Source organism: Rhinoraja longicauda, chromosome 9, assembly GCF_053455715.1.
Source record: "Rhinoraja longicauda isolate Sanriku21f chromosome 9, sRhiLon1.1, whole genome shotgun sequence".
NCBI classification, from domain to species: Eukaryota; Metazoa; Chordata; class Chondrichthyes; order Rajiformes; family Arhynchobatidae; genus Rhinoraja; species Rhinoraja longicauda.
In genome coordinates, this window is record NC_135961.1 from 52,553,002 (window position 1) to 52,566,635 (window position 13,634).

At 45.8% G+C, this 13,634-nt stretch overlaps 1 protein-coding gene across 2 annotated transcripts in view; it reads right to left on the bottom strand.

Annotated features, from left to right (window-relative positions):
- The window catches only part of LOC144596735 (regulator of G-protein signaling 17-like), a 91,117-nt gene extending 78,217 nt beyond the window's left edge, over window positions 1–12,900 (bottom strand). For both annotated transcript variants that reach the window (XM_078405479.1, XM_078405478.1), the window contains exon 1: window positions 12,773–12,900. The gene's annotated coding sequence lies outside the window, so the exon portion shown is untranslated. The remainder of the gene's footprint in view (window positions 1–12,772) is intronic.
- Between the last annotated feature and the right edge of the window lie 734 nt (window positions 12,901–13,634).

Here is a 13,634-nt window from a genome sequence, read left to right on the forward strand (position 1 = left end):
GGCTTGCAATCTTATCATTTACTTCTTTTGTTTATTATTTTGTTTACTAATATGACACAGAAGAAGACCATTTGGCTCTTGAGGACCATGTTGGTTCAAGGCAGAGCATGTCTCCTCGTCTCCTTTGGTTCTTCATAATCCCTGTCCCAGTTCCATCAACTCCCCTTTTGTTTCTTGATCCACTGACCTACACAGCAGGGGCAACTTACAGCAGCCAATTAATTTCCCAGCACGTCTTTAGGACATGGGAGGATACTTGAGCACCCGGGAAAAACCCATGCAGTCACAGGTAGAATGTGCAAACTCCATACAGCCAGCATTGGAGGTCATGAGACCCGTGCAACTAGACCTGTGAGACCACTTTTTAGCATTATTTCCGGGGGGGTTTGGCATTATTGGGTAGAATTTATGTGTAAATTATGCAAAATTTGTGGGAAATTTGCATAATTGATGTCTAACTCCAAAGACGTACAGGTATGTAGGTTAATTGACTGGGTAAATGTAAAAATTGTCCCTAGTATGTGTAGGATAGTGTTAATGTGCGGCGATCGCTGGGCGGCGCGGACCCGGTGGGCCGAAGGGCCTGTTTCCGCGCTGTATCTCTAAATCTAAATCTAAATCTAATTTATGTTTTTGTGTGTTGTCTGAGTTAATGGTCTTTGCTGCTGCAAGCAAGATTTTCATTTACCTGTGACCTCACCATACTTGTACATATGACAGTAAACTTGACACAGTAACCACGCTACCATATTCACTCCTGTCTAGCGGTATTGATACTGCACTCTCACAGTCAAAGGCCACTGGAGGTAAAATCGACCATAGATTAGAGATGTCAGTGCAGAGATCCAATGTACAAATGTTGGCTGTGCCTGTGTACATCCCGCGGTTATAAAAAAAAGAACAAGTCTGAAGAAGTGTCTCGATCTGAAACATCACCTATCCATGTTTTCCAGAGATGCTGCCTGGCCTACTCAGTAACTCCAGCAATTTGAGCCCTTTTGAGAACAAGTAGGCTGTTCATTGTAAGTGGAATAATGCATGGTAAATGAAAGTGGAGACAGGAATGCAGTCAAACCACATTTGGAAGTTAGTCTGGCAAGAACTACTGAGGGACTGAGGTCCCAGACTATTCATGGTGAGGTAACCAATGCCTCTCTGATTCAAGCCCCTTTCCAGAAGTTGGGCCTCTCAACAAGCTGGCAACACCCTGTGAAACTCTGATTGGTTGCTGCTAGATTGAGGTGTTAAATTCAAGCTGTTTCAGTTGTGATTTATTTCTCCCACTGGACTAGGATGAGAGGACATAACATCCGAGTCAGACAGTTCAATAGTGGAGCTTAGACATGATTTCCCACACACAGAGGAGAGGGATGCCTGATCCTCTGTTCAACGTGTTCCGTGGCTTAGCTCTGCATCTTGTCCACACCCATCAGTACCTTGAGAGAACAATCTAACCATCTCAAAAGCTAATCAGAAACTCTGCTCCAAGCGCACACATCCAAATTAGGAGCAAGAGTTAGCAGCTTCAAACCTCTAGGCTTTAACATCTCGGATGACCTGTTCTCGGCCCAGCACATAAATACGATCGTGAAGAAGTTGCATCAGCACCTCTACTGAGAAGTTTAAAGAGATTCGACATGTCACCGTGTGTGCAAGAACAAAAGAGGCTGCCGCAAGTGATGGACTCAGCTCGGTCCATCACAAACACAGCCCTCCCCTTCATTGAAAGCATCTACATGAGGTACTGCCTCAAGAAGGTGGCATCTGTCATCAAGGATCTCTGCCATCCGGGCCATGCCCTCTTCTGACAGCCACCATCAGGTAAGAAGCACAAAAACCTGATGTCCCACATCACCAGGTTCAGAAACAGCTACTTCCCTCCAGCTATCAGGTTTTGAAACAACACACATAACCATAATCCTACCTTGGCAATGGAACACTGTGCACCAACTCTTTTGCATCACCATGGACTTGGGTTTTTTTCATTGTGCATAATCTTCTCTCTTTTAGAAATTTTGTTTCATTTATATATGTATAATCTCTTTTGTTTGTTGATTGGATCTATGTGCCTGTGAAGCTGCTGCAAACAAAATTTTCATTGTATTTTGCTTCCTCCTCCCTATGAGGAAGAACGGTCCAAAGAATCTCACTCTTCTGAGAGAGATAAGAAAGTCATCTCATCTGTCTTAAATTGACAGTATTATATTTTGAAATGGTGAGCTATTTTTCTAGATTCTCCTTCACGAGGAAAAATTCTCTCCGCATCCACCCGTTGAGACTCCTTATACAAGTGTTTCATATTTCACCACTGTTCAGAAGTCATAGAGTTATTGAATCAGAAAGTTATGCAGAAGGGAAGCAGGCACTTCGGCCCCACTCATCCATGCTGACCAAGATGCTAATCGAGCTAATTAAACTCGCCTGTGCCCAACAAATCTTTCCTGTCAATGTACCTGTCCAAATGCCATTTAAATCTTGTAATTTATACCATCACTACCACTGACAGCTCCTTCAAATACCCACTGTGAAAAAGTTGCCACTCAGGTCACTTTAAATCTTTTCCCTCTCACCTTAAACCTATGCCCTTTAGTTTTAGGCTCCCCTATCCTGGCGAAAACAATCTCTATTCCTTATAATTTATAATACTTTATAAGGTCACATCAGGGATTGTGAGGTGCTCCATCTGATGAAGTGGTGAAGAGGACCAAGTATCACATATCCAAGCTTCCCTATGATAAAGGGTTGTGTGGCAGGGTCGGTTGGGAGGAGGTGCTCTATGAGGTTATCAATTGATGTAAAGAAATATAAAAGTGGGGTACTTTTTAAAATGGGGAAATATGTTGGTGTTTAGAAAGACACGAGTGTCCTTGGAAATGAGCCACTGAAAGATGACATGCAGTTCACGAGCAACTGGAAGGACAAACAAGAGGCTTTGCATGCCAAACTAAAAACTTCTCACTGCCATTTTAAGGAGCCCTGAAAAGACCATTCATGGAATATTGTGTGCTGCTCTGGTCTCTTTGCATCAGGAAAAATCAAATACTAGAGGGCAGAGCTTTAAGGTGAGAGGGGCAAAGTTTTAAGATACCAGGGGCATTTTTTTTTTTGCACAGAGGGTGGTGAGTGTTGCTGTGGGTGGTGGCTGAGGCAGATATGATAATGGCATCTAAGAGATTTTTGGATAGGCATTTGGACATGCAAAGAATGGAGGAATATAGACTATGTGCAGGTAGATAAGAGATGGTGTTGGCATCATGTTCGGCACAGACATTGAGGGCCAAAGGGCCTGTTCTTTGTAGACACAAAATGCTGAAGTAACTCAGCGAAACAGGCAGCATCTCTGGAGAGAAGGAATGGGTGACGTTTTGGGTCAAGACCCTTCTTCTGACAGATGTCAGGGGAATGGGCGGGATAGAGATATAATGTAGTCGGAGACAGTAAGACTGGTGGGAGAACTGGGAAGGTGGAAGGGATGGAGAGAGAGGGAAAGTAAGGGCTATTTGAAGTTAGAGAAGTCAATGTTCATACCGCTGGGATGTAAGCTACCCAAGCAAAATATGAAGTGCTGTTCCTCCAATTTGTGCTGGGCCTCACTCTGACAATGGAGGAGGCCCAGGACGGAAAGATCAGATTGGGAAAGGGAGGGGGAGTTGAAGTGCTGAGCAATCGGGAGATCAGGTAGGTTAAGGCAGAAAGAGCGGAGGTGTTCAGCGAAACGATCGCTGAGCTCGGTACTGAACACCTCTGCTCAGTCCATCTTAAACTACCTGATCTCCTGGTTGCTCTGCACTTTAACTCACCCTCCCATTCACAATCTGACCTTTCTGCTCCTGGTCCTGGGCCTCCTCCATTGCCAGAGTGAGGCCCAGCGCAAATTGGAGGAACAGCACCTCATATTTTGCTTGAGTAGCTTACACCCCAGCAGTTAGACTTCTCTAACTTCAAATAGCGCTTGCTTTCCATCTCTCTCCATCCCCTCCCCCTACCCAGTTCGCCCACCAGTCTTACTGTCTCCGACTACATTCTACCTCTGTCCCGCCCATTCCCCTGACATCAGGCTAAAGAAGGGTCTCGACCCGAAAAGTCACGCATTCCTTCTCTCCAGAGATGCTGCCGGTCCACCTGAGTTACTCCAGCATTTTGTGTCTACCTTCAAACCAGCATCTGCAGTTCTTTCCTGCACGGCCTGTTCTTTGTGTTGTACTGGTCTATAAATGATAGACGCAACAGAAGGAGGTCGCCAAGGGTTCCTGGGTTGGGAGAGTTTGTCAATTGAGGAGAGATTAAACAGACTGGGTGTATAGTCTCCTGAGTTTAGAAGAATGAGAGGTGATCTTTTGAATTGTAAAACTATTAGGGTGATTATCAGGATAGGTGTTTCCCCTGGATCAGGTATTTAGAACAGGGGTCATAGTGTCAAAAGAAGGTGTCAGCCATTTAGAACAGAGATCAAGAAAAACCTTTCTTACCCAAGAGGGAACTCTGCTCAAGAGAGCTGCTGAGCTCAATTAATGAGAAAAGTCAAGTCAGAAATCGATAGATTTATAGGTATTAAGGGAATTGGGAAGTAAGGAATCAGCCATTAACCTATTGAATGGCAGAGCAAGAAGGCAGGATCAAATTACCTCCCCCTGCATCTGTTTCTTATGTTCTAAAGATTTGAATTTGTTGAAAAAGAGCAGAAAAAATACATGCAATGAACAAAATGCTTTTTGTTTTTTTGTCAAGATTCCAGCATCTGCATCCTCTTGTGTCTCCAGCAGAGGAATTACTCCTGGCGATTCGGTATAAAATATCTGGATTTACTGCATCAACTTCACAAATCGGTGTGGCAGGTCGAGCTCACTCTGAAGTTGCTGCATTCTTTCAAAACTTGCATCGGCCACTCGCTCACAGATTGCAAACTCGCCAGTGTCACATTTTTCAACAAACTTTGCTAGCATCATTTACCAATATAAATCATTGTGTCAACAGTCCCACACAATGTACTGCCGCCGGGTCTGCCCACCACATTGAACTCTCGAGTGAGCCTCTCAAGTCCTTTCACTAATTCCAAACCTACAACGATCGTAAGAAAAATTGGGTTCATCAATCACCCACAGTAGGTATAGAGGTGGAATTTGTGAAGCATTTAGAGTCATAGAAACAGCACCGAAACAGACCTGTAAGGTCCAACTCGTCCATACCGACTGAACTTGTCCCTTTTGCCTGTGTTAGGCCCACTTCCCTCTAAATCCTTTCCACCCATGAACCTGCCCAAATACATTTTAAATCTTGTAACTGTATCTGCCTAAACCACTTCTTCTGACAGCTCATTCCATATACATACCACCCTTTGTGTGAAAAAGTTGTCCCTCAGGTTCCCGTTAAATCTTGGCCCTCTCACATTAAATCCACGTCCTCGGGTTTTGGATGCACCTTCCCTGGAAAAGGCTGTGTGCATTCACTTTATCTATGCCCTTCGTGATTGCATGCATCTCGATAAGGTCATCCTACAGTCTCCTGCCCTCTAAAGAATAAGGTCCAAGCTTGCACAACCTCTTCTTATAACTCAGGCACTCGAGTCATGGCAACATCCTTTCTACACTCTTTCAACTTAATGACATCTTTCTTAAAGCAGTGTATAATACCCCAAGTGCAGCCTCGCTAACACCATAACAACTGCAATATAACATTCCAACTCCTACAGGCCTGCATGTCAAACGACATCTTCACCACCCTGTCTATCTGTAACGTCAAGTGCAGAGAACTGTGTACTTGTACTCCGAGGTCCATCTGTAATAATGCACTTCCCAAGGCTCTACTGTTCATCGTGAAAGTCCTGCCTTGGTCTGACGTCCGAAAATGCAACACCTCGCACATATCTTAATTGAGTGCTATTTGTCATTCCTCAGCCCACTTGGCCAGCTGATCAAAATCCCACTGAAAATTTTAACAACCTCCTTCACGATATACGATAACTCCTATTTTAGTACCATTTACTAACCACGGCAAATTTACTAACCATGGCTTATAGATTCTCATCTAAATCATTTAAATAAATGACAAACAACACTGGGCGCAGCACCGATCCCTGAGGAACACCACTAGACACAGGCCTCCAGTCGGAGAAACAGCCTTCCATCATCACCAGAGGACCTACTTTCGTCCTTCATCCGATACAATCGCTCCAGCCTTTTAAATCGCCTTTCTACTTATAAATCTATCACGACTTCCAGCTGCACTATTCTGCATTCTGGTATTTTTCTCTTCGCTCTATCTATTGTACTTATGTAACGCTTGATTGTATTATGTATAGCATTATCTGATTTGATTAGATAGCATGCAGTCAAAAGCTTTTCACTGTGTCTTGGTACATGACAATAATAAACCAATACCAAAACCCTCTGCTACCGACCATCAAGCCAATTATGTATCCAATTAACTAGGTCTCCAATGATCCCATGCGATCTAATATTCCAGACTAGTGTAACATGTCAAATATATCTCACACTAAAAGCCCAGTGGTCCTTTGTAATTCACTTTCACTGTTTGTATTAGAACCAGCCATTTCAACTTGTTATCCACATGTGATTTTGTTTCAGTTAGTCCAGTAATAGCGACCTGTAAATGGCTCGACTGTAATCATGATTTGTCTTTCTGCTGACTGGTTAGCACACGACAAAAGCTTTTAACTGTACCTCAGTACGAGTGACAATAAACTAAACTAAACAGATACTGGTTTACACCGAAGTTAGACACAAAATGCTGGAGTGACTTGGCAGGTTCCGGCCTGAAACGTCACCAACTCCTTTTCTCCAGAGATGCTGCCTGACCCGTAGAGAAACTCCATCATTTTGTGTCTATCTGGAGACTGAACTGCTGGGCATGTCATAGCAACAGACAAAATAAACATAATCACTGTCTAAACTGCCTCATTAACCTATTTGACCAGGTCACACCCTATTCTCGATACTACCTTTATCTTATACATCCCTCCCAGTTCTGACAAAAGGGTCTTAGGTGTGAAACGTTATCTCTATTTCTCTCTCCACAGGTGTTGCTGACCTACTGAGCATACTCAGCTCTTATTTCAGACTTACAACATCTGTCTGTTTTTTTGTTCATTTATCCTTGTCAAAGTAACAGCAATTCCAACTACAGACATCCACATTTTGAGCAAGTTAAGGCAACAAATTCCAGGCCTGACAGTTTGGGGATTAAAGTATCAAAGGATCAGATACATCGCAGGGCCACTGTTTGGACCCAGATACTGAAGACTGTGTCTATTCACAGAGAATGCTTCCCTCCCTGCCCCCATGGCAATGGCAATTTATACTTAAAATAACTTCCATCTATTGACATTTCCATTGTGTCAGTGACCTCCCCACAGGCAATCCATTAGAAGCTCCGAGGCGATGAAAAGTGCTGAAATGAACAGCGAGAGCCGAAAGCTTGCCAGATCCTGTGAAAACAGCACTTGTAACCAGGACAGCAGGACTTTCCCGAGAGAGGCATTGAGGATGGGGGAAGCAGATAAGGCAAGCGTACATTTATCTTTCTCCATTTATACAAAACCAAGTCCTTGAGGTAGGCAAAATGTGTGGGAAGGAACTGCAGATGCTGATTTATACCAAAGACAAACACAAAGTGCTGGAGTAACTGAACAGGTCAGGCAGCATCTCTGGAGAAAAGGAATAGGTGATTTTTCGGGTCGGAACCCTTCTTCAGACTCCAGCATTTTGTGTCGACCCTTGAGGTACGTTTTGGCATCAATTTCAGAGCGATGGACAGGCTAGTCCATTTCAGGCGGAGATGAGGAAGAATCAAGGGATGGACTGACAGAGCGAGTCAGTGGTTATGGGGAGAGATGGGTAAGTGATGTCAAGGCCAGGATTTAGATGAGCCCTGATCTTTATAAAGCAGTGGCACAGACTCAAGAGACAGTGTGGCCAATTACTTCCTCTTTGTTCTTTTGAGCAATTGCCTATCGCCAGCAGATTGTTCCAACCAAGTGCCTTTTTGGGCAGAACGAAAGTCATCTACATTGGAATAGGTCTGAGGTTACATATCAGCCCAAACCATGCTTCGATGAGACATTTTCTTCCCCAAAAGACATTTTTTTTATTTTTGTCATCTCAACAATTCTGCAGCACTTTATGATTTTCCTAAAATAAACCAGGGCAGGACTAACACTGTAAATAGTCGGGTTGTAGAAATGAGAGAACTAGAAGTGCAGATACAAAGTTCCCTAAAAATGGCGGCACAGATAGAAAGGGTGGCACAGAGTGCGTTTGCCACGCTTGCCTTCATTGGTCGTGACATTAAGTACATGAATTTGGGTGTTATTTTACAACTGTACAAGATGCTGGTGAGACTGCACTTGGAAGTATTGTTTGCAGTTCTGATTGCCCATCCACAGGAAGGACATCATTAATCTGTAAAAGCTGAGACGTAAGCAGAGATTGGATAGTCAGGGGCTTGTTCCCTGGAGTGTAAGAGGCCGGGCGATGACCTTATAGAGGTTTATAAAACCACGAGGAACATAGATAAGGCAAATGGACACACCTTTTCCCCCAGGACAAGGGAGTCTAAAACTAAGAGGTGTAAATTTAAGGTGAGAATGGAAAGATTTAAAGAGGATCTGATGTTTTTCCATACAGAGGGTGGTTGACATATGGAGTGAGCTGCCATAGCAGTTGAGAGGGGTACAATTACAACATTTAACAGACTTTTGGGCAGATTCATGGTTTATATGTCAAATTCCGTCAATGGGAATAGCTCAGGTTGACAACCTGGTTGGTATGAACATGTTTGGACAAAGGATCTGTTTGCTTGCTCTATAACTCTATGACTCTATATTTAGGTTTTTACACATTAGTGTTAAATGTAATTGTTTCGGTAGGATTTGAACTCGTGTTCTCCAGATTATTGCCACACTTTATTTCACTACTGAAATAAAGTTCTGATGGTTACTACTTCACCACCACCATGACAACATCTAGCAATATTACCACTATTAATAATAAATGCCCTATTAATTAGCAACTTCCCATGAAAATTATTTCCTTTCAATTTAAACAAAGGCATTTAAAATGAATCACTTTGCACCTCATTAAGATAGCTAGTAAAATGTTACGTGGAGTAACATGCTTGATAGACGCATTGGACCATTTTGGGTTACTGAGCTCATCATTGTATGCTCCTGCAGTTATAGTGGGGAAGGTCCGCTTCCCCTTGCAATGGTCATGGCGACTGACATTTCTGGTCATTCCCCAATTGGTACTAGACTGATGGCCGTTAAGAGTCAACCGCTCTGGGTAGCCAGGTGTCAGCTAAAGGGAAACCTTTTCCACCCAGGGAATTTTAATTACTTGGAGTGCATTGCGGGAGAAAGAGAGGTGGTCCAAGTGCTGGATGATAGGATTAACATGGAAGGGTGCCAACTGGTCGGCATAAACATGGTGAGCCAAGTAGCGGGTTTCCTTAGCAAAAAAACAAAGTGCTGGAGGAACTCAGCGAGTCAGATAGCAACTGCAGAGGGAAATTCACAGATAGTGCTTCAGGTCAGGATTTTCTTCAGACTGTCTGTACATTCCGTCTACAAATGCTGCTCGACCCACTGAGTTCCTCCAGATCTTTGGGTTTTTTTTGTTCAAGGCTCCAGCATTTGCATTTTATTGTGTCTCCAGAGTCTGTTTCAATGCAATATGACTAACATCTAAGATGACAGATTCCCCTTCCAGTGAACATGATGTTCTTTTAGGATAATCGATTAGTATCACCGTCAACATCATTGGCACCAGCTTTCAATTCTAGATTTGTAGGACAGGACAACCCTGTGGCCCACGATGGCCCAAAATCCCTTGATGTCAAATTAAACTAATTTCTTCTGCCTGCATGTGATCTATATCCCTCCATTCTGTGCATATTCATGTGCTTATCTAAAAGCCTCTTAAATTCCACTTTCTTACCTGCTGCCACTACCACACCTGGCAAAATGTTGGAGACACCCACCATTATCTATGTAAAGCAAACACATCTCCTAAATCTCCTTAAAACTCTCACCTGATTTCTAGTACTTGATACTTCCACACTGGGAAAAAGGCTCTGGCTGTTCACCCTATCTAAGCCTCTCATCATTTTGTAAACTTCTATTAGATCTCCCTCAGCCTCAGAAAAAACAATCCAATTTTATTAATCTCAGACTGGGCAGCACCCTTGTAAACTGCTTCAGCACCCTATCAAAGCCTCGACATCGTTCCTGCAATAGATGACCAGAGGTGCACACAATACTCCAAATGTAGCCTAACCAAAGCTTTATAAAGCTGCAACGTGAATTCTTGACACATGCTCAATGCTTTGACCATCAACCAACAAATCTACATCTACATCGGACACCACGCGGTGCTGGCTCGAAGGGGCGAATGGCCTACTCCTGCACCTATTGTCTATTGTCTATTTTCTCTTAATTTCTCCATTGCCTCATCTGGACCCAAGATGAAGCTTTCCAATCTAGAACTTTTGAGATGTCCTTTTCCCTTCAGTAAACATGGTTTCTCCACTGTGTCGTGCATTGATCCCTTGCCCATGCCCACTGTTTCCTGCAGTTCTGCTCTTAATCTTACTCCCCCCCCCCCCATCAGCCAAAACAAGGATAGAATTCCTCTGGCCCTCACCTTTCACCCCACCAACCTCCGCATCCAACACATCTTTCTCTGACATTTCCGCCACCTTCAATGTGATTTTGTCACCAGTTCCATCTTTTCATCCCTACCCTTTTTAGCTTTCCCTGGAGACCACCATCTCTGAACCTCCTTGGTTTACTCATCCCTTCCCACCCAACCTACCTCTTCCACAGGTACTTTCCCCTACAACCATAGGAAATGCGCCTCCTCTCTCACTTCCATGCAGGGACCCCAGCAGCACTTCCCTGAGATTGAGATTCACTTGCACCTCTTCCAACCTCGCTCATTGCATTCTGTGCTCCAGAGATTGCCTTCTCTATGTTGGCGAGAACAACCGTAAATTAGGTGGCCATTTCACTGAACACTTATGCTCTGTCCACCAAGGCTTGCTGGATCTCCCAGTTGCTGACCATTCTAACTGCTCTTCCCATTCCCACACCAACCTTTCTGTTGGAGGGCTTCCTCCACTGCCAGAGTGAGGCCACATGCAAACTGGAAGGAAATTACTCATATGCTGCTTGGGGATTTTACAACCCAATACCATGCACATTGATTGAACAATTTCAAGATTTCAAGTGATACTCTCTACCCAACCCTCCACCCCCCCCCCCCCCCCATTTTAATTTCTCTCACCATCTCCCACCACCAGCTCACCCTGCTCCTTTCCCTTCTTCTGTCTGCTCTTCTCCCCTCCCATCTTTGAGAACCCATTTCCCTTTTATACCCGCTTTTTCCCTTCCTCCTGCCCTCTTCCACCCATGTCTCTCCTTCCGGCTTCATATTTCACTTCGCTTCTTCTTTCCTATCTGACACCTTTTTGTCTTCTTTTCACTTCTAGCCTTTGTCACTATCTCCACTCATCTGCCAATTACACCCCCCCCCCCCCCCAATAAAAAAATCTGGATGCGCCTATAATTTCCCAGACTCTCGCCCATCTCCAATTAGCACCTTCGTCAGTGCAGTCACACATGTGAATGGAACATGCACAGCTCTGCAGTGAGAAATACACAGATGCAACTTTTTAACCACACGAGGGGAAACCACTGGGTCCTGAGCCACAACATCTGATGTCAATACAAGGAGCTACTCTGCAGATTTGTGCCTTGGAATGCTCTGAACAAGGACGCCCCCTGGGCAACTCAGGGCAAGGTTTTCAGCCGTAGTGCACTCCGAGGCATCCTGAGATGACGAGGGGCACCACTGAAATGCAGTCCGTCTCACGTGCCACTGAACAATAGAGATATGAACGAGCTTAGTCCACTCGGCCCCTCTTTCCCTTAATAACTGGCTTCTTTGAGCGTTGGAAAGACCCTTTGAGATGGCTCCACCGTGAGAACAACAAACAAAACACAGGCTGCTGTGCAGATCCCCCAGAAGAGACTTGGCAAATATTATTCCTAAATTTAACCTCATCCTGCCCTCTGGTTGTTTGCAGTATCTGGCACCCCTCCCACTTTTTTTTTCTTTCCCATTCCCACCTCTCCCTCTTTTCCATCACACACTTCACAAATAAGTGCACCAGCCTCTGGGGGACCCACCTCAAATGGTAAAAGGAACCACTGTCACACCCACCGACCTCTCGGCAGGACCTGTGTTTGAAGCCCGGGTGGAATAAGACAACAATAAACAACCGCCAGGGAGCCTCAGCACGCCTCTCCCCAGTTACCATATCATTCCATTCTCATTTCAGTTGCAACTGCTTGCAATGGAAGTGACATTTCCTCCACACACATAAATGTTATGTTATTTTGTACCTCTCTCTCTCTCTCTCTCTCTCTCTCTTCCCAATCCTCGCAATTAGCTCATGCGAGGGCTAATTTTAAGGAAAGGTTCTGCCCCTCTCTAGAGCAGGGAGATGCATGCACCCGGCGATCGGACACCGACCCCCGCCCTCCACCCACCCTCCCACCCTTGACTGCGGGGGGATTAAACCCGCAAAAGGCGAGCAGGGTATCCCGCAAGCTGCAGGATGCAGGAGCAGGGGGGGTGGACGGGGCAGGCGCTAGGGCAGGGCAGGGCAGGAGGGCGGCCGCGGCTCGGAGAGGGAGGGAGGGAGGGGGAGGGATGCAGTGGGGCTGGGGAGTGGGGAGACGCCCGCACCCTACCTGGGCTCCCTCCACCCGACGCTGCACGGCTCGGCCACCGCGGCTCCGGCTGCGGCTCCTGCGCCCACATCGGCTCCGCTTCTGGCGGCCGCTCCGGCGCGGCACCGGGCGGGGGCGCGCAATGCCGGGGCGCGTGCCCGCCGGGTCGCGGGGAGGGGATAGAAGAGGGGAAGGGGGTGAGTGAAGGAGTGAGTGAAGGAGTGAGTGAAGGAGGGACGAAGGAAGGAAGGAAGGGGCTGGGGAGGAGGGAGTGGGTGGTGGAAGAGGGAGGGAGTGGGTGGGAAAGGAGGGAGTAGTTGGGATGGGAGGGAGTGGGATGGGATGGAAGGGAGGGGGTGGGATGGAAGGAAGGGAGGAATTAGAAGGAAGGGAGGAAAGAGGTGGGATGGGAGGGATGGTAGGGGGGTGGGGCAGGAAGGGAGAATGGATGGAAGGAAAGGTGCGTAGAATGGGAGTGGAGAGAGGGTTGGAGGGGTAGAATGGGAGGGAAGTGGGAGGGTTAGAAAGAGTGTGGGATTCCAATTTCAATGAGCAGGGAGAGGGGGTAATGGGTGGATAATAGGAAAAAGGACGAGAGGTTGAAACGTAGGGTTGGAGGGACGCAGGCAGGAGATGGGAGGAGATAAAATGGCAAAGGAAGAGAACCAAGAATAGATTTAGGATAGGGTGGAGAGGAAAGAGGAGGTGGAGCGTGCAGGTGTGTGGGAAAGGGAGGAGGAAAGGTTGTGAATGGGGAAGGGAAGAGGAATAGAGAGAGTGAATAGACTCCAATGCTGTGGGGGAGATGGGTTTAGAATTGGGAGAGAAGGCTGGAATGGGGAGGACAACAGAATGGAGACGTGGGTAGAAGCAGGAGGGGTAG